This window comes from Bufo gargarizans, chromosome 1 (assembly GCF_014858855.1).
Source record: "Bufo gargarizans isolate SCDJY-AF-19 chromosome 1, ASM1485885v1, whole genome shotgun sequence".
Taxonomy (NCBI): Eukaryota; Metazoa; Chordata; class Amphibia; order Anura; family Bufonidae; genus Bufo; species Bufo gargarizans.
In genome coordinates this window covers 414,729,543-414,753,843 of record NC_058080.1, presented here as the reverse complement: position 1 = coordinate 414,753,843, position 24,301 = coordinate 414,729,543, and positions in this window count along the sequence as shown.

Here is a 24,301-nt window from a genome sequence, read left to right as displayed (position 1 = left end):
GGTCCACAAATTGCGGAATGCACATTGCCGGTGTCTGTGTTTTGCGGATCCGCAAAAACGCTTACGGACATGTGAATGGACCCTCATAGTAACATTATTAAAGGTTACTTTTTATATTCATGTATATTCTAATGGATTGCCTTCCTTGTACAATGTTATAATATACGTTCTATGTTAGAAAGTATATTATAGTGCATTTATATTGTGCGGCAGTTGTGTGCGGTTCTGCTGCGATACTGCAGGTATATAGAGGGACAAGTGTTATTGGAACAAATAATAGTCGTCTTCCAAAAAAATTGATTGAAGCGGGGTGTTATATACCTTCTTTATAGTGCATTTGGGTACTGTATAGTGCATTTGTGCATGCGCATACGCAAAAACTATATTGCCGATATTTCGCATTGAAAAAAATTATGAATGGAGATTGCAAATTCTAATAATACATCTGGAATGTCACTGTCTATGTTGTGGGACTATTTGTGCACTTCTAGTAATTATTTCTTGGCTGCAAATATGAGCTGAAGGTTTTTCAGGTTTGCCTGCCATTAAAATGAATGGGACCCGCCGTGAACTTGCGGTTCGCGAACATTTGATCGTGTTCGTGCAATCGCGTTTGCGAACCATCCCGGCAGATGCTCGTCCATCACTACTAATAAGCCCCTTTTTATAAAGCATACCACAGACCAGTTAAATACTGATAGTAATAATATGGCTTTATAAGTAAAATTGGAATAACAAACAAGAAAGGCTAATCAAAGTAGCGATTGATGTAGCAGATAGGGGAAAATATGGTCATTCTTCCCTTAATCCCAACTGAAATGCCAGGCCTGGAGAGGGTATGATAATTAGGTTATTCTAGGTCAGCACAGGAACATTAGTGATGCAATGGTGGCCATCTAGATGGAAAGTCCGGTCTCTGTCCATACCTACATGCAGACAGCGTCTCTCTAAATATCTACTCGCGGAAAACCGGAAGTCACATGACCAGAAGTAGACGGTGGAACACATGGTGGTAGAAAGTGACAGCGCATGCCTTTACTTGCTATAGCATAACATAATTTAATAAAATGTCCCAATAAAATAAAAATGATTATTTTTAATATCTGAATCCATAGAATCCAACTTCTTCCATTTTGTGTACCATGTGCTGCTATCCATTGTGGACTTCTATACCTACCGTGAGTACATTCATCAAAGCGTGTTTTTGTCCTTGGTATTTATGCCAGGATTAGAAATTTAGCTTTCATCTTTGCAGTGAATTCACTGCCCATTTGTTTGAAAACTAGAGAACATGAAATATGTCTAGCTGTAAAACAAAATGTATCCAATTAAGTGTCATACTCCAGCAATGCAGCCATAAAAATGGCAACATTTGTAATAAATTGATTTGTGATGTTTACAATTAGGAAAACAAACAACCGACTAATAGCTGCCAGACATTTGCAAGTTAAAATATGCAAAAATTATTTTAAAGCATTTTTAACTGAGCCGTTAATCATTGCTCTATTAAGAAAACATTTCTGCCATTTATTTTGTGACATCCAAAGTGTTGGTTTTAATCTATTTGCCTTTCATTACAGATGTACTTAATTCAAATGGTTGTCCTTTGTTGTCATATTCCAGAGTTTATATTAAAGTTTAAAGAGGACTTGTCACCACTCCTGACATGTCTGTTTTATTAGCTTCATACATTCCCAATGTAATCATTCTGAAACATCTATTCTCATGGCTCTATGTTGTGCCATTCCTTTATTATTTCTACTAGAAGCTATGGATGAATTGCTAGCAGTCTGCAGTAAGGGCACAGAGGGGTGGTAACCAGTTGGGGGGTGTGTACCTGCACAGTCAGACAATGGCAGCACTGATTGGATAGAGTGAGACTGTGCAGGTACACACCCCCAAACTGGTTACCACCCCTCTGTACCCTTACTGCAGACTGCTAGCAATTCATGTATAACTTCTAGTAGAAATAATAAAGGTATGGCACAACATGGAGCCATAAGAATAGATGTTTCAGAATTGTTATTACATGGAGAATGCATGACACTATTAAAACAGGCATGTCAGGGGCGGTGACAGGTCCTCTTTAAGCACGTAGCTGTATTATGCCTCGCATATTTAGTGCTTAGGATAGGATGAGTTCTTTCCTATAAAATTCAGAAAGCATTTTTCAAAATCAAACTTTAGGAAAGATATGCCTGGTCTAAGGCTGGGGGCCACATGATGACGTGTCATGCAACATGAAGAATAGTGATGGACGAACATCTGCCGGGACGGTTCGCCAACGCGATCGCATGAACAGCATCAAATGTTCGCGAACCACAAGTTTGCGGCGGGTCCCATTCATTTTAATGGCAGGCAAACCTGAAAAACCTTCAGGTAATATTTGCAGCCAAGAAATAATTACTAGAAGTGCACAAATAGTCCCACAACATGGACAGTGACATTCCAGATGTATTATTAGAATTTGCAATCTCCATTCATTATTTTTTTCAATGCAAAATATCGGCAATATAATTTTCGCGTACGCGCATGCGCAAATGCACTATACCAGTGGTGGCGAACCTATGGCATGGGTGCCAGAGGCGGCACTCTGAGCCCTCTCTGTGGGCACCTTCACCCTGGAAAAACTCTATGGAGTACCAATATGCCTTAGACTTTTCCTGGCATTCATCAGCACAGGGCACACTATGAACAGTACAAGCAGTGCATTGAATGTAGGCATTGAAAAACAAAAGGAACCTCAAGCAGGAGGTTCTAAAGAACGTCTGTCAGAGCTTCTCAGATGTCTGGTGGTGACAGCACCCCTCTGTGTATCACACATATCGATGGCACACCTACAGTATACTAGTCCTTAAAATGACTTTTGTGGCCCTATCAGCTAGCGTTTGGTGTCCCTAACAGCCTGTCCCTGCTCCACACAGCAACCTCTCCCTACACTGGCAAAACACTGAATGTAAAATGGCGGCCAGATCGGGTTTATTTATAAGGTAGGGGGTATGTCCATGTGCTGAAATGCCTCAATTGGCTGTCCTGTACCACCTGATGGATGTGTCATGGGTCAAAGTTCTTCACAATGTAAAAGAATATGGCGGGCGCAAATATCTCCATATGTTCGCATGTTCGGCGAATCGCGAACATGCAAAATTTGCCGCGAAACAACCGCCAGGCGAACCGCAAGGTCATCTCTAATGAAGAATGCAATGTCTAATTTCAGACATCTCATTTAATGATTGTCAGTGGGTCGCAATGTGATGTCTGACATGTTATGAATGTGAAGCAACAGTCACAAAAAATGCAACAGTTGTATTTTTGATCACAGGTTGCAAGTCGCACACACTTTATCAGTATACAGTAGACCACAATGCATGTCATCTGTGACCTGCCTGCAACTTATCCAAGATTTGACTATGTTTTTACAGCAAAAATAAAGCTTTCAAATAGTTTTGTTACAATAGGTTGCGGACAAGTTGCAAGCAATAACACAACCAGGATAATGGTTATTATGGTTAAAAATGGGCAACCAATGATCAATATGGAATCACAAAAGTAAGGTGGCCTTATAAAGATAATACGTAAAGGGGTTTTGCCACTTTCTTATGTACAAGCACGACCACCACTGCTGGATTGCAGGGTGGTCTGTAACTATGGAAACGAGCAGTGTGTAATGTGATGGAAAAATGAATCCAGCCAGCAAAGGAGGCAATATGGACAATCACATTACATTAAGTAAGTGCCTTGTATTAACTATCTCTACATGATAAATGCAGAGCTATGTGCATATGTATACACACTTAGGCCTTATGCACACAAATGTATTTTTGGTTGGCATTTTTTACAGATCAAATGCGGACCCATTTATTTCTATGGGGCCACAAAAAAAATGTGGAAAGCACATGAATTTTATGTGTGTGCTGTCCGAATCCATTTTATCATGTAGAAAAAGTTAATACAAGACATTTACTAATGTACTGTCAGGGGCGGATTGGCCATAAACCTTACAGGGAAATTTTCCGATGGGCCGATACCCAAGGGGCCACCTGAGCCCTTCTCACGGCCCTTAAGGCCTGGAGTTTTTTTTTTTTTTTTTTGGCATTTTTGTTTTGCGCTCCCTGCCTTCCCAGAGCCATAAATTTTTTATTTGTCTGTTCACACAGCCATATGAGGGCTTGTTTTTTGTGGGAAAAGTTGTACTTTCCAATGCCACCATTTAATATTGCAAATTATGTAGTGGGAAGCGGGGGAAAAAAATCCAAATGGGGAGAAATTGCAACAAAAAAAAAGCAATTCCACCACAGTTTTACAGTTTTTTGTTTACGAAGTTCAATGTACAATAAAACTGACTGGTTACTTTTATTCTAAAGGTCAGTACGAATACGGCAATACCTTGTATGTATAGTTTTTCTTGTGTTTTGATAATGATAAAAAAAAATGTAAGTGGGAAAAATTCAGTTTTATTTTTTTGTCGCCATATTTTGACCCCTATAACTTTTTTGTAATTATGTTTACAAAGCTGTATAGGGGCTAATTTTTTGCGGGGCAATCTGAACTATTTATTGATGCCATTCTGGGGTGTGTATGATATTTTTATCACTTTTTATTTAATTTTTTTGTAGAAAATGAAGCGACCAAAAATGGCGAATCGGCCATTTGGGCGCTTTTTTCCGTTTTGCTGTTTGCCATATGTGGAATATATTTTTATATTTTTATACTATGGACGGTTTCGCACATTGCAACACCCATGATGTGTATTTTTTAATTTTTTTTAGGTATTTTATTTTTATTTTGGTAAAAGGGGGGTGATTAGAATTTTTAAATTTTTTTTTACTTTTAATTTTTTTACACTTTTTTATAGTTCCCATAGAGAACTATAACATGCAATCATTAGACCCTAAAGCACTAACATTGGAGTCTATGAGAAAATGGCTTGTTTCCTATGGAGCCCTATAAGGCTACTTTCACATTTGCGTTCGGGTGTCCGCTTGTGAACTCCGTTTGAAGGCTCTCACAAGCGGCCCCGAACGCATCCGTCCAGCCCTAATGCATTCTGGGTGCATGCGGATCCGCTCAGAATGCATCAGTCTGGCAGCGTTTGGGCTCCGCTCAGCAGGCGGACACCTGAACGCTGCTTGCAGTGTTCGGGTGTCCGCCTGGCCGTGCGGAGGCAAACGGATCCGTCCAGACTTACAATGTAAGTCAATGGGGACGGATCCGTTTGAATTTGACACTATATGGCTCAATTTTCAAACGGATCCGTCCCTCATTGACTTTCAATGTAAAGTCTGGACGGATCCGTCTGAAGCTACTTTCACACTTATAATTTTTTCTACAATATAATGCAGACGGATCCGTTCTGAACGGATCCCATTGTCTGCATTATATGAGCAGATCCGTCTGGGCGGATCCGCTCTGAACGCAAGTGTGAAAGTAGCCTTACAGGCAAGGGCTCCATAGGAAATACTATGCAGCATCCTCCTGTCATTCATAAAGACAGGGGTTGATGCATACACGCTCCGGATCCTCCGATCGCCACACGGGGAGCCGGAGCACAACCGAAAGTACGCACTTTCGGGTTTCAGTGCGCTCAGATGCCGTGGTCAGGATTGAACACAGCATCTGAGGGGTTAAATGTCTGCGATAGGCATTACTAACGGTTGTGGGCAGTAGTGTGCACTATCTTTAAACACCCGCCCAGTGCTGTACATGTACTGCACTGGGTGTGGAGGGGTTAAGTTCCCAGTCTGCCCCTGTGTACTGTTATTATCCATATTGCCTCCTTTGCTGGCTTGTTTCCACGGTTACAGACCACCCTGTAATCAATCAGTGGTGGACGTGCTTGCACACTATAAGAAAAAATGCCAGCCTCTCTGGTGGCCGGGACCGTGGGAGCTCACGTAAGCTGGTACTTTTTCTACTTTCTTGTGTACAAGCACAGCCATACTGCTGGACTGCAGGGTGGTCGTAACTATGGAAACTTTCTCTGCGTAATAAATGCTATTTGCTAAAGTGGCAAAACTCCTTTAACTTTTAATTATTCATTTAATAAAATAGCCAATGATGTTCATAATATATTCAATAGCGAACAATAGTACAATTGATACCAGTGCACAATATATATCGCACACTGGTGTAAATTGCACTGTTGTTCGCTATTGCATATATTGTGAACCTCACTGGCTACTTTATTAAATGAATAATTAAAAGTTAAGTATTATCGTTCTAAGGCCGCCTTACCTTAGTGAATCCATGCAGATCCAAGTTGCACAAATTTGTTGGATCATGTAACTTTTCAGAGATTTGCTTTGTGGCCGGGCGGATTGGCCATAAACTCTACAGGGAAACTTCCCAGTGGGCCGATGCCTATGGGGCCACCTGAGCCCTCCTTTTGGCCAACCAGTGGCAGTCTTTAGGAATGTATTTTGTGCTACTGGGGCAGTATATTGAGATGCACTGTGGTATTTGGCTCTGCTGGGGTGGCATAACGTGCCACAATATGGTATTGTTGGCCCTGCCTTTTGTCAATTTGTACCCGACTACAAAATGGGGCCATTTTTAGTTTTTTTTCGAGGGTCACTTTACGTTCCCAGTCCACCATTGTTTGTGTCCCCACCTATAAAGGGGTTGTGAAAGAGTGGGGTTTTTTTGCAACCCACACCCCCCTCTTTACCACACTTGTGAAGGGAAGCTTACTTACCAGCTTCCCGGTGCTTGCTCCCCACTCCTTCTCCTCCGGGTATACTCACCTATTCACTTACTTTGTGCCAGCCAACTTCTACATTGCCATATCTACACCATCCATATTTTCTCATTTATTCCATATATCTCATTCCATATTCCATTTAGCCGGGACTATCACTCATTTCCCTTATGGCATACCACACCTTACCAGTTCAGATGACATTGTACAGTAGACATCTCTATTTTATTCACTTGAATATACATACACATCAGTGATATATATCTCTCTGCACATTTTAATTCCTTTTTTCCTTAACTTTTGCCATTTTTCTCCTTTTTTTCTCTTTTGCCATTTTTCTGTATGCTTTTATTTTTTTGTATATGATTTTCAGTATATAATTTCATATATACTTTTGACTTAAACCCTATGACATTATGTCCTGCGTGACTTATCAATGTACTGTTTATTTTTACACATAGGCCGTGAACAAGGTCCCCGATGGACCGAAACATTGGCCATCTTGTGTATTTATATCTCTTGATGGCATAAAGCGTTAGATTCTTCATATTACTATTAATCACCAGATTACACTTTTTGGGTGGAACTTCTTGACAATGTATTTATTAGTACATTAGGGTCCACAATAAAATTCTAAATTCAATTAAATTAGGAGAGGCCATTTTGCCAGGTTCTGCTGTACTGTGTAACTATGTACTAATCAGCAAAAGTCAGCAATTATAATATTATATCTTTTATTTTGTATTGCAATTTTTACTCAATAATATAGTATATTGGGTTGAGCAATTCTTTTTTTTCTCTTAAATTTATTTTAGTAGTTTAATGCTATATATTTAGTAAATTGAAATAGTGATATGAAAAGGTTTATAGCTGTGATTTCCGATGATAAGTGTGCAGTTTTCTGTCACCTTTAAAACACTTTTTAAAAGTGTGATACATTTTCCCACTAAAAGTGAAAACAGACGCACACAAGAAAAACTTTTTATCTGTGAATGACAAAAATTCACATGAAAAATGCAGAGGCAAAAACGAATGTTTAGCATTATCGAAAAAAATGTATATTTTTCTTAAATGTTTAGTAATGTAACACAGCTGCATTTTGCACTTAAATTTTTGCCCTGGTACTTCAATTCACTGGATGTGGTGGAAAAAAAAAAAGAGAATCTTGTAGTAGAAACATATTTAAAGCACATGATGATAATGAACTCAGGGTGGGGAGGGGCGTTAACATTTAAGAATGCATTTTTTTATGACTGCCAGGTATTGCCAGATGTTGATATTGGCTGTACTAGTGTGGGGTCACACAGGGCACTGAATGCTCAGGGCTGCGGGGACTGGAATTCCAGGTCTTTGAGAAATACATTTTTAGGTTTATGTTTTAGGCGGTCATAAGCAAGAAAGTTTGTCTGATTCTCCTTAGCGGTAACAACCCCTTATGAAACACATTTGGTAGCAGAACATATTGAAATGGAAGATTTCATCCTTTTAGATAGATAGATGTGTTAGATAGATAGATTTTAGATAGATAGATATGAGACAGATAGATAATAGCTAGATCGAAAGATAGACAGATAGATAGATAGTCAGATAGATGATAGATAATTAGATAGAAATAGATACATAGATAGATAATGGATGCAAATAGATAAAAATTAGACAGATAATAGATGGATAGATAGATAGAATAAATATATATATTTTAGGTATATACAATTTAGTACATGAATAGTAAACAATGATGACTACAGGGGATTTCAATGGCAACACAGTTCTGACCTGGGAAGGAATGAGTTAGAAATAACAGTCACAGAAGCAATTTTGCCCTAGAATCCTTTGGGATCAAATTCCAAAGAGGAACGCTTGCATTAAGTAAGCACAGAAGGTCTTTGTAACCTGTTAAGTCCCCAATCCTGCTATGAATTTTATTTTGTAAACTGCACTGAAAATACAGTTTTGGCTTCCTGCTACCTGAAAACATATGGATTTTTATTTTTTTTATATAACTCAGTGAGGAGTTTTGCACTTGAGTACCAAATTATAGTTTTCCTTAAAGAGACACCAGTCAGAATGGGATGTTTTTTTTTTTTTTACCCAATATTAATTAAAAACAATTATTTTTAGAATATTTTTTTTTTTTGGGCGGTACTATACCACTGAAAATGAAATGCAAAATGTGGCCTTCTGTAGCAGTCAACACACAGAGATAGAACTCTACATAGATAAACTTTAAACTGTAGATGAGATGTTTCTACAACTTGATTGGAGTCTACTTGTGATAAATTCAGTTGATTGGACATGATTTCAAAAGTTACACCCATATCTATAAAACACAGCTGACAATAAATATTAGATAGAAAAACAAGCCATGTTTAGGAAAGAACTGCCGGTAGAGAACGGAGACAGGGTTGTGTGGATGCACAGATCTGGAGAAGCTGAAAGTCTACAAGAGCACACTGGCCTCCATAATTCTTAAATGGAAGAGTTTGAGAAACTAGGACTCTTCCTAGATTGTTGAGCCCCACCAAAGTAAGTAATCGGGGAGAAAAACCTTGTTAAGAAGGATGACCAAGAACCCGATGTTCTCTCTGGCTGAGCTCCAAAGATTCTGTGTGCTGATGGGGGAACTTCCAGAGGGTCAACCATCCCTGCAGCATTCCACCAATCTGGGCCTTATGGCAGCCTGCCGGAGAAGGTGGCCACTAGTGTGAAAGTAGCCTTATTCATTTAAATTCCTGCTCATTCTAGGATTTGAAGTCAAGCAGTTGGTCCTATCAGTGATTGACAGAATTTCCTGTGAATTGTGTATACAGAGATAGCTGTCAATTACTGATAAGACTGTCTCCTTGACTTAAATCACAGGTTCTATAGAATCTTTTCCAGCGAGACTACATCTCAATCTGTTCAGCTTACAGTAATATATCATTAGCATTTGATTTAAAAAAATACGTTTGTGTTTTTGTTCAGAAGCAGTGCCTCTGCTGTAAGGAGTATTTGCCTGGTTTTGAAGTTTAGCTTCATTCAGGAGAATGAGTCCGAGTTGCAGTTCCCAGCACAGCCCACGGACAAGAGTGGTGCTGTTTCCTTATGAACACTTCATTTTTTCAATATCCCCAGCTTTAAGAACCTCTGGAAACATCGGCAAGTTTAGTGCTAGTTTACTGGCAGTCAGACCACATTTGACCACATTTGAATAGAATGTAAAAAATTTTTGCACAAGAAGCATGGTCTGTTCTTAATTCATTCTAATACTGTACTTGGGGAAAAAGATCGGAAGCTGGTCATGAGTGGCTCACTTTACGGCCCACCATTTATTATTATTGTTTTCTTCAAAAGAATGACTTTGTTTTTGTATGCATTCAAAGAAAAGCCCCATTAAAATCTATTTATGTCAGCGAGTAAACTTGTGCTCCTGTGCTGAAGTCTGCGCTGGACTTAACCCCTTAGTGACCAAGCCTGTTTGGGTCTTAATGACCAAGCCAAATTTTGGAAATCTGACATGTGTCATTTTAGCTTAGAATAACTTTGTAACGGTTTTGCACATCAAAGTAATTCTGACATTGTTTTCTCGTCACATATTGTACTTTACTTAGGTGGTAAAATTCTACCGATTAAAATATCCGTATCTTTATAAAAAAAAGTGAAAATTTATGAAATTTTTAAAAAATTGGCACATTTTACTATTTTCAACTGCAATATTTCACATACATACATAAATACTATTAAATATTTTTATCAGAAATATATTTCCACAGCTTTACTTTATTTTGGCTGCACTTACAAAATGTTTTTACTTTTATTTATTTATTGAGATGTGGGGGGGGGGGGGGCGCCCTAATAACTTTATTTAACACATCTGGGGGCCATATTGCCCTGATCGGGGTGCTGGGGGACCCGATCGGGGCATAATTTGAACTTCCCTCTCCTCTGAGGAGAGAGACCTCACTGAGAGCAGCGGTGAGCGGCGGCAGCTGGCTTTCAGTCTGCGCATGCGCCGGGCCACCACCGCCATCTTTCTTGAGGGTAAGGGGGGGTGGAGGGTGAGGATCAGGACCCAGCTTAGGGCCAAAAGCGCTGGGGGACCCGATCACTGCACCGGAGACTTTCTCCGCTGCCGGCATTTTCTGTGATCGCCGTAATAAAGTGTATCACGGCGATCACGTGATCAGAGACTGCTTTTCACGGTCTCTGATCACTGCCCCGAGCGCTGAGATACCTCAGGTAGCTGTGGGCACGGAGCTACAGCTCTTGATTTTATCGCTAACTTTGGCTGAAGTGCCGCCGTAAAAAGGCGGCGCTCCAGCCCAAGGCCCCTTAGTGACCGCCGTAAAAACACGTATAGGTGGTCACTAAGGAGTTAAATATTGGTTGTAGAAGTTCTATTTTATTTGAAATGGCTTTAGCTGATATAAAAATATTAACAGTACATAGATTTCTTTTACTACTTTTCCCTTATTTAATCATTTATTTTTATACATAAGCATTTTGTGTAGCATTGCTTCCTGTCATCTACACAGAGAAGGTCTACTTTGGAGAGATAGAGCGGTTTCATACCATATACTTCTTTAACCAGTCATTGGCTGCAGCAGTTACCTGCAATATACATGTATGTCATCTTTGCAGCAAAGAACATAATGTCATGGCTGCAGCAGTGGTGAGAATTGGAGCAGAGGGGGTTTGTATTTGCAAGTATAGCTTTTCTGGCGGTAATGTGCCTCACTCAACCAATTCTTGTCTCAAAAAGGATCTGGCAGTAGAAACTAGGTGGGGACCATCGTTGGATTGAGAGTGAAGGAGTATTGGTAAGATGAGTATGATTCATTTTATATCATCAGTGGGGCAACACACCGTTTTGCGCCTTATACAGTGCCTGACGGTGCTGAAGCATAGTGCAGGAATTTCCTCTTTGGAGTTCTTTGAATCCCTGAGTCACCCACCACTGTCTCGAGTCCTCAACCAGACATAACACCATGTATAAATTTTGCTAAGAGTGTTTCTTTAATGCACCCTAGCACAGGCTAGTGCAGGAGAGCACAGAAGCAACCCCCAATGGAGTACTATATAACAGAATTATTAAGAGGTAACATTTCTGGCTCATCAAGTACCATACTTCAGAAAAAAAAAAAAGCAGGCAAGTGAATTCGAATACATTTCTGTAGATTTGGATTTATAGACTTATAGATTTCTATAGATTTCTCTAATGTATGCCAGTTTTTTTAAGTTGGGTCATGGAGGTCCTTCTCTCCTCCCAACTCCTTCCATCCACACTTTGCCCCCTTTTTGTAAAAGTAGAAAGGGTGGCGGAGGAAGCCAAAAAGTTAAAAATGTTGGCAAAAAACTGCACTGTACACCATAAAACTGGCATACACGATAGATACATTCCCCCATTACAGTTTATATAGCATTGTGGCTATGATGTGTAGGTGGGGAGCTCATTAATACATTTAGATGACCGTTTATGACAATTCTAATTGTCCAACGTTACAGAAAGGCTCACATACTTTTTCCTAGAAACAGACTCTTGTTCATGGGCTTCATTCCAGTGAATAAGACTGAGCTACAATACCACAATTAAAGATCAAGAAGTGGCGTTGTTTCTAGAAAAAACAGTAAACCTCGTTCTCTAATCCTAGACAAATCCCCTGAATTCATTGAATTTAAAGCCGTTAAGAATGCATGGGGCCATCTTTAAGACAGTGCTAAGTGAGGAAATATCACTTACTATTGTCTAGCCATTTTCTGTTGTTTCTTTTCTTTTTTTAGTTCCTAACAATAACATTTATTTAGTATCTTGGGCAGAAAAGACTGAAATATCTACAGAGAAGGGAGATGGGAGAAGAAAAAGAATAGCTGCTCGTCCACCAATACATCATTGAAATTAAATATAAATAATCTCCCAAAAAAGTCTTGACTGGTACCTACAATGGTCTTAAAAAACTCATACAACTGTTTTCTAGAGAAGTCAATAAAACAGAAAATTGGTCCATTGTGTTTTCTGAATATGTAGTAATATGAGTGAAGCACACAAACTGGCTGATCCCTGATTTTTACATACTGTAGCAAGATAAAGGGCAGGTGTAGTCTTTGCCGTCTACACTATTAGTAAATCTGACCTATGTTACACAGGCATTAAAGTTTTAGTCTATAGAATACCAAGATTGTCATATTTATTATTATCTACTTTAAAGTGCCATAAGCTACAGATGTGACGGTACAAGAGTCATTAAACAGCAGCAAAACCTCCTATATCATTTACCTTAAAGAGACAATTTCATCAGAAATTTACATTTTTAGCCTTTTTTTTATTCTTGTTTTATGGTTATCTTTATTTTTTCATGTTTACCAATGCAGAAATAAATTAAATTCTGCAGGCTTCCCAGTTGCTGACGTCTAATAGCCAAAAACACCTGACTCAATAGTTAAAAAAAGCATCTTATTTTACAGCCTGCTGTAAAACTATATGCTATCCCATTAATTTCAGTAGAAGCTGGAAGGTTAAAGGGGTTTTCTGAGTCAGGGTGTAAATAAAAAAGACGTTATGCTCACCAACTCCACCATCCACAGCTCATATATCCCTTTAGAAATTATTATTAAAAAAAAAACAAAAGATATATAATAACCAGTAAATATAAATTCTCTGCCGTATCATGCCATTAGCTTTTTTTTTTTTTTAGACATTTCCGATGCATGCCTTGAATCCTCACCTAGTGTGTATTCTGTATGACATTACTCCGAGGAGAAGATTTGCAATAATAGAAGCTAAAATAAGTGTTTAAAGGGGTTCTCCTACCATAAACATTTTGCACTTGGCTGTGCCTACAATTGCCATGATTGTATTAATGAGTACGAGGGTTCTAGCATTGGTGCCTCCAGTGATCAAATATTTCTCACCTGTGCACAGGACTCATATGAAATGATTATTATAGGAAGGCCCTACAAGTAAATGACAGTGAAAAGTAACAAAAAAATAATAATAATAATAAGTAAATCTAATCATAAACAGTGAGGAACAAACCCAAAAAATTCAACCTGAATCGAAAGTGGTTTAAGCGCCCTGAAAAGCTGTGGATGTGAGTTTGTTGAAAAGCTTTTAAAAAAAGACACAAACATTTTGAAATAGAATAAGATTTTATTTTTGAGTCCAGTTTGTAAATGGGGAATTATCGGATACTTGTGGTTCTTCTATTCATAGCTTTGTTTGTAGGACAACAATTAAAAAGCTTTTAATCATGCCCTATATTCTAAACCATATTTCACAAGAAAGCTGAGCGCTTTCCCTATGGCATAGCATTCCAGGGTTTCTTGCTGAGAGGGATTAAACACCACCAGCAATAAAATATAACAATCACTGCCCGCCTTCCCTGGTTTATTTATTCTTCAGAAATGCACAAGTCTCTGGTAACAGTAAGCAGTTATTGCAGAAGTTGTGCCGCCGGCGCTTTGATTGGTTTGCTTGTTTGACTACTTAGTGGGAAATGATGAGGTTTCGGGGATATGTTTTGTGTTTGGATTAAATGTGTATGTTAATTTATGGTTAGGTTTTATGGAGAACCATACACACAACATTTTATTTACACTATGCCGGAGATGTGAGTTGTGGGAAACATCTGATTTTCATTTACTAGGACCAAAGAATGCAAAAAAAATATATGGCATAACAGTGTGCTAATTAAATTGTCCCTTCTCAGCGTTCCTCGTTCTGCAAGGGCCCTGTGAGCAGCTGCCTTCAACCATGCAGCCTCCCAGTATATAGTTGTCACCGGTGGTATATTGATTAAGCGCCGTTTCATATGGTTGCCGCCATTAATCTTTATGTAACTATGTCACTGTGTTATATGGGAAAATGTACTGTCGCAAATTGATTTTAATTGTATGTGTTTATCTTTATACCACATTTTCTCAGTTATATTGCTGCCAAGAAACTCTTTTACAGCTGGATGTTTCTGTCAGTATAAGGCTCCTTAGTAACATTATCACAAAATGCTGACCAGGTTGTTACGTCATTGCTGTTTGGTCGGGGTCAAGACATTTTATGACTGTCATGAAAGTGTATCATTGTTGTTTATTTTTTATGTTTTTGTATATTTTTCATTACTTTGTGCTATAATACAATGCACTTGATACACAGTATCTTATTGAGTGCTAAACCTCCTAGGCTAGGTGCACATGCAGCAGATTTTGCCGCTGCATAGCAATGAGTAGAATTCAGAAAAGTGTCTGCAGTTTGAAAATCATCCTTGCATTTAGCGCCAGTTTTCACCTCTGCAGGCTCCATATCTTTCAATTGTCTTGAGCTCAGCTTCAATAAGGAGGATAATAGCTGCTATGATGGCTCCCATACACTGCACACACAGAGAAGGGGATATCCTATGCTCTTATCTAGTGTTGAGCGAAGCAAAGTATCTCAAGTGGAATTCGGTCTAAATTTTTGGAAAAATTTGATTCTAAACTAAGCTGAATTTCCTCACATTTTGTAGTAACAAATAACTTTTCCTAAAATGGTGGCTGGAGTTGTCTTAGGCTACTTTCACACTAGAGTTCAGAGCGGATCCGTCTGAGACGGATCCGCTCATATAATGCAAACGGTGGCTCCGTTCAGAACGGGTCCGTCTGCATTATATTGTAAAAAAATTTCTAAGTGTGAAAGTAGCCGCAGGCAGATCCGTCCAGACTTTACATTGAAAGTCAATGGGGGACGGATCCGTTTGAAGATTGAGCCATAGTGTGTCATCTTCAAACGGATCCGTCCCCATTGACTTACATTGTAAGTCTGGACGGATCCGCACGCCTCCGCGCGGCCAGGCGGACACCCGAATGCTGCAAGCAGCGTTCAGGTGTCCGCCTGCTGAGCGGAGCGGAGGCTGAACGCTGCCAGACTGATGCATTCTGAGCGGATCCGCATCCACTCAGAATGCATTAGTGCTGGACGGATGCGTTCGGGGCCGCTTGTGAGCCCCTTCAAACGGAGCTCACAAGCGAACACCCGAACGCTAGTGTGAAAGTAGCCTTAGAAAGAACGGGAAAAAAAATAGTAATCTCATCCACTTGCTCGAGCAGAGGCAGTCCGCTCCGCTATTGATTAAAAAAAAAACCTTCGAAGGACCTGTGCTGAGCATGATGACATCACCATGCACTCCCAGTGTGATCACGGGCTGAGATAACCACGTGATCATGTTGGGAGTCCGCGGTGACATTATCTAGCTCAGGGCAGGTCCTTCGGCAGGTCTTTTTCAATGAAGAGATGAGCAGAATTCCTCTGTACGAGCAAGTGGAAAAAGTGAGTCATTTTTGCGTTTTACCGGTTTTATTGGCCGTTAGACGGGTGCACTTCTGTCTAATGACTGAATGGGGTTTGAACATAGCTATTTAGTACAAATGAATTATTCGCGAATGAAATTTCTTGTCAAACTTCAGTGACGCTGCCAAATAGAATTTTTCAAAACTTCGTTCATTTCTACTCTTATCTCTTTGTTGCACAGCTTCATATGCAGCAGCATTGGCTTAGATGACTTTACAGTGCAGTACTAAGCAGTGTAGCTGTGAATCTAGCACATGTGTTAGACAATAAACCTTAGGCCTCTTTCACACAGGCAAGTTTTCCGCGCGTGTGCAATGCGTGAGGTGAATGCATTCCGCCCGCACTGAATCCAGATCCATTTATTTCTATGGGGCTGTGCACATGAGCGGTGATTTTAATGCATCACTTGTGTGTTGCGTGAAAATCGCAGCATGCTCTATATTGTTTTTCACGCAACGCAGGCCCCATAGAAGTGAATGGGGCTGCGTGAAAATCGCAAGCATCCACAAGCAAGTGCGGATGCGGTGCGATTTTCACGCATGGTTGCTAAGGAGACGATCGGGATGGTGAACCGATCTTTATTATTTTCCCTTATAACATGGTTATAAGGCAAAATAATAGCATTCTTAATACAGAATGCTAAGTAAATTAGGGATGGAGGGGTTAAAAAATAATAAACAAATTTAACTCACCCCATACACTTGGTCGCGTAGAGGATCTCCTCTTCTTTCTTAAGGGCCTGGGTAAAGAACCTTCGATGATGTCACTGCGCTCATCACATGGTCCATCACATGATCCGTCACATGATCCATCACATGATCCATCACATGGCCCATCACCATGGTGATGGACCATGTGATGAGTGCAGTGACGTCATAAAAGGTCCTTTACCCAGGTCCTGAAGAAAGAAGAGGAGATATGCTACGCGACCAAGTGGATGGGGTGAGTTAAATTTGTTTATTATTTTTAACCCGTCCATCCCTAATTAACTTAGCATTCTGTATTAAGAATGCTATTATTTTCCCTTATAACCATGTTATAAGGGAAAATAATAAAATCTACAGAGCACCTAACCCAAACCCGAACTTCTGTGAAGTCTGGGTACCAAACCTGCCAATTTTTCTCACGCGCGTTCAAAACGCATTAAAATGCTTTGCATTCGCACGGAAAAATTGTGCATTTTCCCGGTCCTCACACGCAACTCCCGTGTGAAAGAGGCCTTACTGTAACAAGCAGCATCTCTGTGATTCTGTGTATCTCTCTTTCTCATTGCAGCTGCTCCCTCCTCCCCTTCTCTCTTCATAGCATTTTATGGATAGCAGCAAATGCATGTATGTTGTGTCCATCATGTGCCATTAATTATGAGCCTCCTGGTCTCATAAACACCCTATATGTGGCCCTAATCTTTTGCCTGGACATACACCAGGGCTCATGAGTAGAGAGCACCATGCAGATTTGCGGCCCAATGTGGTGATTTTTTTTCCTGGTGCTATTGAGGCTCTGGGTGAAATAATAAATGGGCGTAAGCTGCAATATGAACACACTGCAGGGCTCAGAAGGGAAGGTGCACTGTTTGGCTTTTGAAGCACAGATTTTGCTGGAATGGTTTTCAGGCGCTATATCACATTTGCAGAGCCCCTGAGGTACCTTACAGTGGAAAGCCCCAATAAGTGAAACATTTTGGAAACTACACTCCTCATGTTATTTATCAAGGAATGGAGTGAGCATTATGACACCACAAGTATTATGGTGCAAAAATTAATGAGCATTGGACAGTGTGAAATGAAAATCGCAAGTTTTCTACAGATATGGTATTGTTATGGGGTTTCCACTGGGTACTGAAATGTCATAAATGAAATAGGAACATAAACTGCTGTTTGGATAGGCTGCAGGGTTCACAAGTTAAAGACCACTATTTGACTTTTGCAGCGAAGACAACCATTTTCTGAGCACCGTACCTTTGTTATTTTTCCTCGACGGAGCTGTGTGAGGACATTTTGCGGGTTGAGTTACCATTATCATAAGTTCTATTTTGGGGTACATACAAATTTTTGATCAGTTTTATTTTGCTTTTTAGAAGACAGGATAAAGAAAAGGCATGGGTTTCGTTATCATGGAGTGCACCATGCAGGAAAGATGACTTGTTATCTTTATTCTGCTTGTCAGTATGATTACAGTGATACCAATTGTATATACTTTTTTATGCTTTACTACTTTGACACAAAGCATTTTTGAAAAAAAAATCATGTTTTTGAGTTGCCATTTTCTGAAAGCAATATTATTTGAATTTTTCTGGTCATAGTCTTGTGTGAGGGCTCGTTTCTTGCAGGATGAGGTGACGTTCATAACAGTTTTTGATCACTTAATATTATGATTTTTGGGAGGTGAAGCGACCAAAAAAATTGCTGTTATGGCATAGTTTTTATTTTATTTTTATGGCATTCAGCTGACGGGGTAGATCATCTGCAATTTTATAGAGCATGCTGTATTGCACTGCATTGAAACTGTCAGTAAAAGGGCTCATTCAGATGACCTTATTTATGTGTCCGCATCCATTCTGCAATTTTGCAGAACGGATGTGTACCCATTCATTTCAACAGGGCCGCAAAAGATGCGGACAGCACACCATGCGCTGTCCGCTTCCGTACCTCCCTCTTTGGATGCCATGGTCAGTATCGACTGCGGCATCTAAGGGGTTCATTCGATGGCATCATCTTTTTTAGCAATGTCAGCGGATATAGCCAGGGCCTGTTGTCAGTTACAGCCAGGTTCCTGCCCCGATCGTTTGAGCAAAGCTCCTGTGCCTGCCCGATTAGTGCACAGTACTTTTATTGCAGATTGTGGGAAGTCACTTTCTGCTGCGCCATACAATAAGGTGCATGTCGGGAAGGGGTTAAGTACCCTGTACAATATATGAATGTCAGAGTGCTTAACTTCAGAAGACTATATCCAGAAAACTATCCACCTCTGATGATAGTGCCCCTTTACAAAACACAACAGATTGGACAATGGAAACGTGTTTTATGGGACTGGTAATTCCTAAAAAATAAAATTAAAAATAATGAAGAAAGACTGGGAACTACTATCCTAATTGTGTAACATTTTATGTCTAATTACCTCAGGAGTAAAATCTTATGATAAATTTGCTGTTGTAAGTGGCACTGCAGGACTCTAAGTATCTTTTATCTAATCACTATATAATCGTCCTGCTTCCAACATTATAATCAAGGTGCTGGAATGACCAAATGAAGCTTTGTCACACCAATCATTTGCCTGAAACATGCCTTATTCCTCGTGCAAACAGCTTTCCCGGCATATGTGCTTGGAGAGAAAAAGGCTTTTGTCGGAGAATGGCATACTGGCAGAGCTATCAGGAGTTGAACCTAAATCCCCTCATTGATTTTTGGAAATCATAAGACTCCAGATGACACTGCCACATCCAACCTTTTGCTGCTTGTGATCTGGCACAGGGCTGCATTGTCTTCCTCCAGTACGAGCCTTATGTGTACAGTGTAAACATTTCATGAGCTGCCCTGCCTGATCCATCCGTCTGTCTGGACACTGTCCCCCGACACTAAAGAAGGCAGCAATCAGGACGGAAATGGTCAATGCAGCATGTCTAATGGTGGGAAGATATTCAGAGGGCTCACTATGGACACACTATAGACTCTCTAAATAGCCTCTATGCACCTTGAGTCTTATTGAGACGGGTTCATTAAAAAAAGACACTCAGGCACATAACATCCCAGTAATGAAAGTAGCTTTTGTCTTCCCCCTTTTCTCTATATTATTGCTTGACGCTTCTCTTATGTTGTCCGTATAAGATTTCCCCTGTGCTGGTGTTTGCAGTTTTATTTTTTGCAGATAAAAATTGGATTGGTCTTTATAGATTATACAGTTATTTCCTGCGATGCTCCGTGCTTGTGTCTAGTTGCAGTGTGAAGACGTGGTGGATTAATATAATAGGTGACCTGACATGTAAATAGGATAGCCTTTAATTGGAACCCGAAAATCTGCTTTCTCTGAGAAAGTGGTTGGTGGCTGCTGAGATTGTATAAGGGCAATCCTTACAATGAACTGCTGCCATCTAGTTTATCTACTACCTTCTATCTACTTTAACTCCTTATTGTCTGACTATAGGATGCAGAGAATATACAGGACCTGTCCTCTGCATCTCATATCTATCTATCTATCTATCTATCTATCTATCTATCTATCTCTATCGATCTATCTATCTATCTATCTATCTATCTATCTATCATCTCATATCTATCTATCTATCTATCTATCTATCTCATATCTATCTAATATCTATCTATCTATCTCATATCTATCTATCTATCTATCTATCTATCTATCTAATCTCTATCTATCTAATCTCTATCTATCTAATCTCTATCTATAATTATGGAATAAAGGCAGCATTCGGAAACAAGTGGATTCCTTTATTCACCCAACACTCAATATGCCAGTGTTTGGATAAATAAAAATAAAGAAATCCTTTTTTTTTTTTTACTTGCATTAGTAAAAATGTTTTTCAGATATCTTTACTACTGGTTTGGGCTCACAATAACTGATGGAAATAACTGACCAAACAACTGAAGTGTAAACTGGGCCTTACCTGCTTCCTGACACTGGCTCTCGGCTCTGGTGCTCTCTGACCTCTGCTCAGGTACCTGGATGTCATCATCCATTTTGACGCTGCCTGCAACCAATCGTGGGCCGTGGCGGTGACTTTCTCCCCTTGCGTCAAGTGAATAAATGTGATAGTATTTCAGAATTTGGGGCCCCGCTTTCCGCCCAGGCCCACATTTTGTCTAAAACCAGCCGTGACTGGCAGATGCACATTTCCATAACTGTTTAAGTCACATTCAGTTCAATTAAACATTTCCCACACTTTACACAGGATGCTTCGATTGTTCTCTAAGTTTGATATCTTTGCATGGCATGTACTTTTACTCTATAAACATACAAAAAGACAAAGCACATTCAAACATTCCCCAATGATATAATATAAACCAAAAAATAGAATATCATTGAATCTGTGAGGGGATGGTGACAAATTCTTGCTATTATAGTGGAAAATAGAGTAAAAACCATGTAGGAGAAGTCAGTATGGAATAAAATACAATTTTACAGAAGTTGGGAAAATGGCATATTAAAAATAAAAATAAAAAAACCCATGTGACACAAATCTAATAATCCTGCTGGCCCTGCAGGACCAGGCTTTGAGCTGTGATTCCTTGCAGGCGATTATCAGATTTTCTTTATGTATAGTACAATTCCCACTTGTGACTAGTATGTGCTGGCTATGAGACAGGAAAGATATAGTAAGTAACCTGAAGGGAAATCAGCTCTTGAAACCTTTCATTAAATACTGCATGCTCCGTATCATGACATTTACAAAATCTTCTAGAAATTGTATTGAAGGTGGAAGCAGAATTTTTGTGAAGGCTTACGTTGTGCTTTTTGATAATCGGAAGTTCTGATCTCCTAAGTAGATGTTACAGGGGGCAATTTACAGTAAGGTTAATTACATTTACTTGATCGCCCATTCAAGAACTAAATAGACATGCATGCATAGCCTTTGTAAATCTGTCAGCAGACTACAAGCTGATATTGTATTGAATGTAGATGAAACAGACTGTTGTAAAATAGCTTCTAGCTTTTCAAGCAACTGCCAGCTAAACCACAGGACAACCCTAGTTTATATGCCCTAATAGGATCCAGGGGCTCTCCTTATAGAGAGCACCTAGAAGGAGTAAGGAGTCTAATAGGCCAGGCATTGCCTGAGAAAAAGGCAAATTAGCTCTATAGAAGTAGGCCACCCTGTATGAGCCAAAGTATAGATCTGCTGACAAGCAGTGGCTCTCGCTTTGGTGGACTTGAGTCATCTAAGTATTGAAAAGGGTTTATAGAAAAAAAGAAAAGCTTAATTTTAATGCTGCAAAAGGTAGTTTAATTTACAGAAAAGGGGGTTACATACGTAAAGTTTTGTGAGGAGGGATTCAGGAGTGTATAAATGGACACACACGTATATATTCCCCTTAACAGTGCCAGCTACTAAACTGTGTTCTATAACTGTGAAAGCAACCTGCTTCATAACAGTACCAGTTAAATGCCCCATAACTCTACCAGAATCTTGCCCCACAACATTGCAGTCACTTGATTCATTAACTCTGCTGCCTGATTCACCATACCAGTGGTAGCCACAATGTCCCATCCCATATTTGTACCGGTCATAGTGCCTCATATTCCTTATCAGCCACAGTACCTGCGTAATAGTACCACCCCTTAAACCATAAAAGTGAAATTGCATATAACACATTAATAGTGTACACCACTTTGCATAAAACTGCACCAGGGTGCCCAGTTTTGTTAATTTGGGGAGTAAGTTTGTAATTGGTCTATGTTGTGTTGTGGAGTCATTTTGGCCTAAAAACACATCAAACATTTAGAAAAAAAACTCAACCACAAGCAATCACATATGTGAGCAACATCGAGAGGCTGATTTACTTTTGGTGTAGTACAACCATTCAGGGACTGGGTCCTCATCCATAATATAAACCTTAAAGGGAACCTGTCACCTCTACTATGCTACCCTCACTGAGCGTTTCTAAATGTTCATTGTGTTACCCTAAACATATAAATTACACTTTTAATTTCATTTGCAGATGAATTCAATAAGTATTATGCATTTTTATACTTCCCGCCTTTTATGCAAATTAACATAAAAGAGTCATATCTTACTTGTGTGACCAGAGAAGAGTCATATTTTCAAGCTCTGATTCATCTCAGGGTCATTTGCATATGTATCAATTTTTTTACACAATAAAAGCACACAGAGCTATGGGGACTGGGTATTGCGGATGTGCTAGAGGCCATCTAGCAACCCATGTCCTCAGCTCTATACCAAATATCCAGATGACAGGTTCCCTTTAAAATGTAGCTGTATTATGGCCATATGAAGTAGGATATAGGGCTCATGCACACATAGAGTTACATGGTGAGTATGGCACCTTAATATGGAGATGTTCTTGCCTAGACACATTCTGATATGGCATCCTAAGGACCTTTTTCAGTTGGATATGGACTCTCTAAAATGACAAAATAAACCGATGATATATGGAGGTACAGGAAGCCCGCTTGGAAGTCTATGTGTGCTTCAATATACCTCATACAACAGAAGTTGTTCACCATCATAACCAAACAGCATTGTATAAGAGACCTTAGTATGTATTTGTGATGAGGAACCAGAATGTCATTGTGGAAACAAAAGCAAAGGAGAACATACACATACTGTGTTATTATTATTATTTATTATTAAAGCGCCATTCATTCCATAGCGCTGTACATATGATAAGGGGTGCACATACATAATACAGACAATTGCACTAATCATAAACAAGATGAGTTACAAACTGGTACAGAAGGAGAGAGGGCCCTGCCCATGAGTGCTTACAATCTACATGGTATGGGAGAAGGACACAGTAGGTGCGGGTTAAGTTGGTCATGGCGGTATAGAGGCAGCAGGGTCACTGGTTGTAGGTGAGAGTCTGATATGTTGGGGTAGCGAGTTCCAGAGTATGGGGGATACACGGGAGAAATCTTGAAGTCGATTGTGGGAAGAGGCAATAAGAGGAGAGGAGAGAAGGAGGTCTTGTGAGGATCGGAGAGTGCGTGTGGGGGTGTATCGGGAAAGTAGCTCAGAGATGTAGGGAGGGGACAGGTTATGGATGGCCTTGTATGTATTTGTTAGTACTTTGAAGTGAATTCATTGGGCAATGGCGAGCCAGTGAAGGGATTGGCAGAGGGGAGAGGCAGAGGAGTAATAGGGTGAGAGGTGGATTAGTCGGGCAGCAGAGTTGAGGATAGATTGGAGGGGTGCGAGAGTGCTAGATGGAAGGCCACAGAGGAGAATGTTGCAGTAGTCTAGGCGGGAGATAATGAGGGCATGTACAAGCATTTTCGCAGATTCAAAGTTAAAGAAAGCACGGATGCGGGAGATGTTTTTGAGTTGGAGGCGGCAGGTGGTGGAAAGGGCTTGGATGTGCGGTCGGAAGGGAAGGGCAGAATCCAAGTGTAACGGACCGTTTCAGCAGACAAGGGGTTAAAATCCGTTTAGGCGTTATGCCCCTTTTTGAGAGACAGGCACAGCTGCTGCAGAACACCAAACTCCCGAACTGGATGCAAAATAGCACTCCAAACTGGAACCTCACGAATAGCTGGCAGCAGACGAACAGGAAAAGCATACAATCAGCTTACACTCCTGGCAATCAGTCTCTAACAGCATACAGGGAATCCCCCCA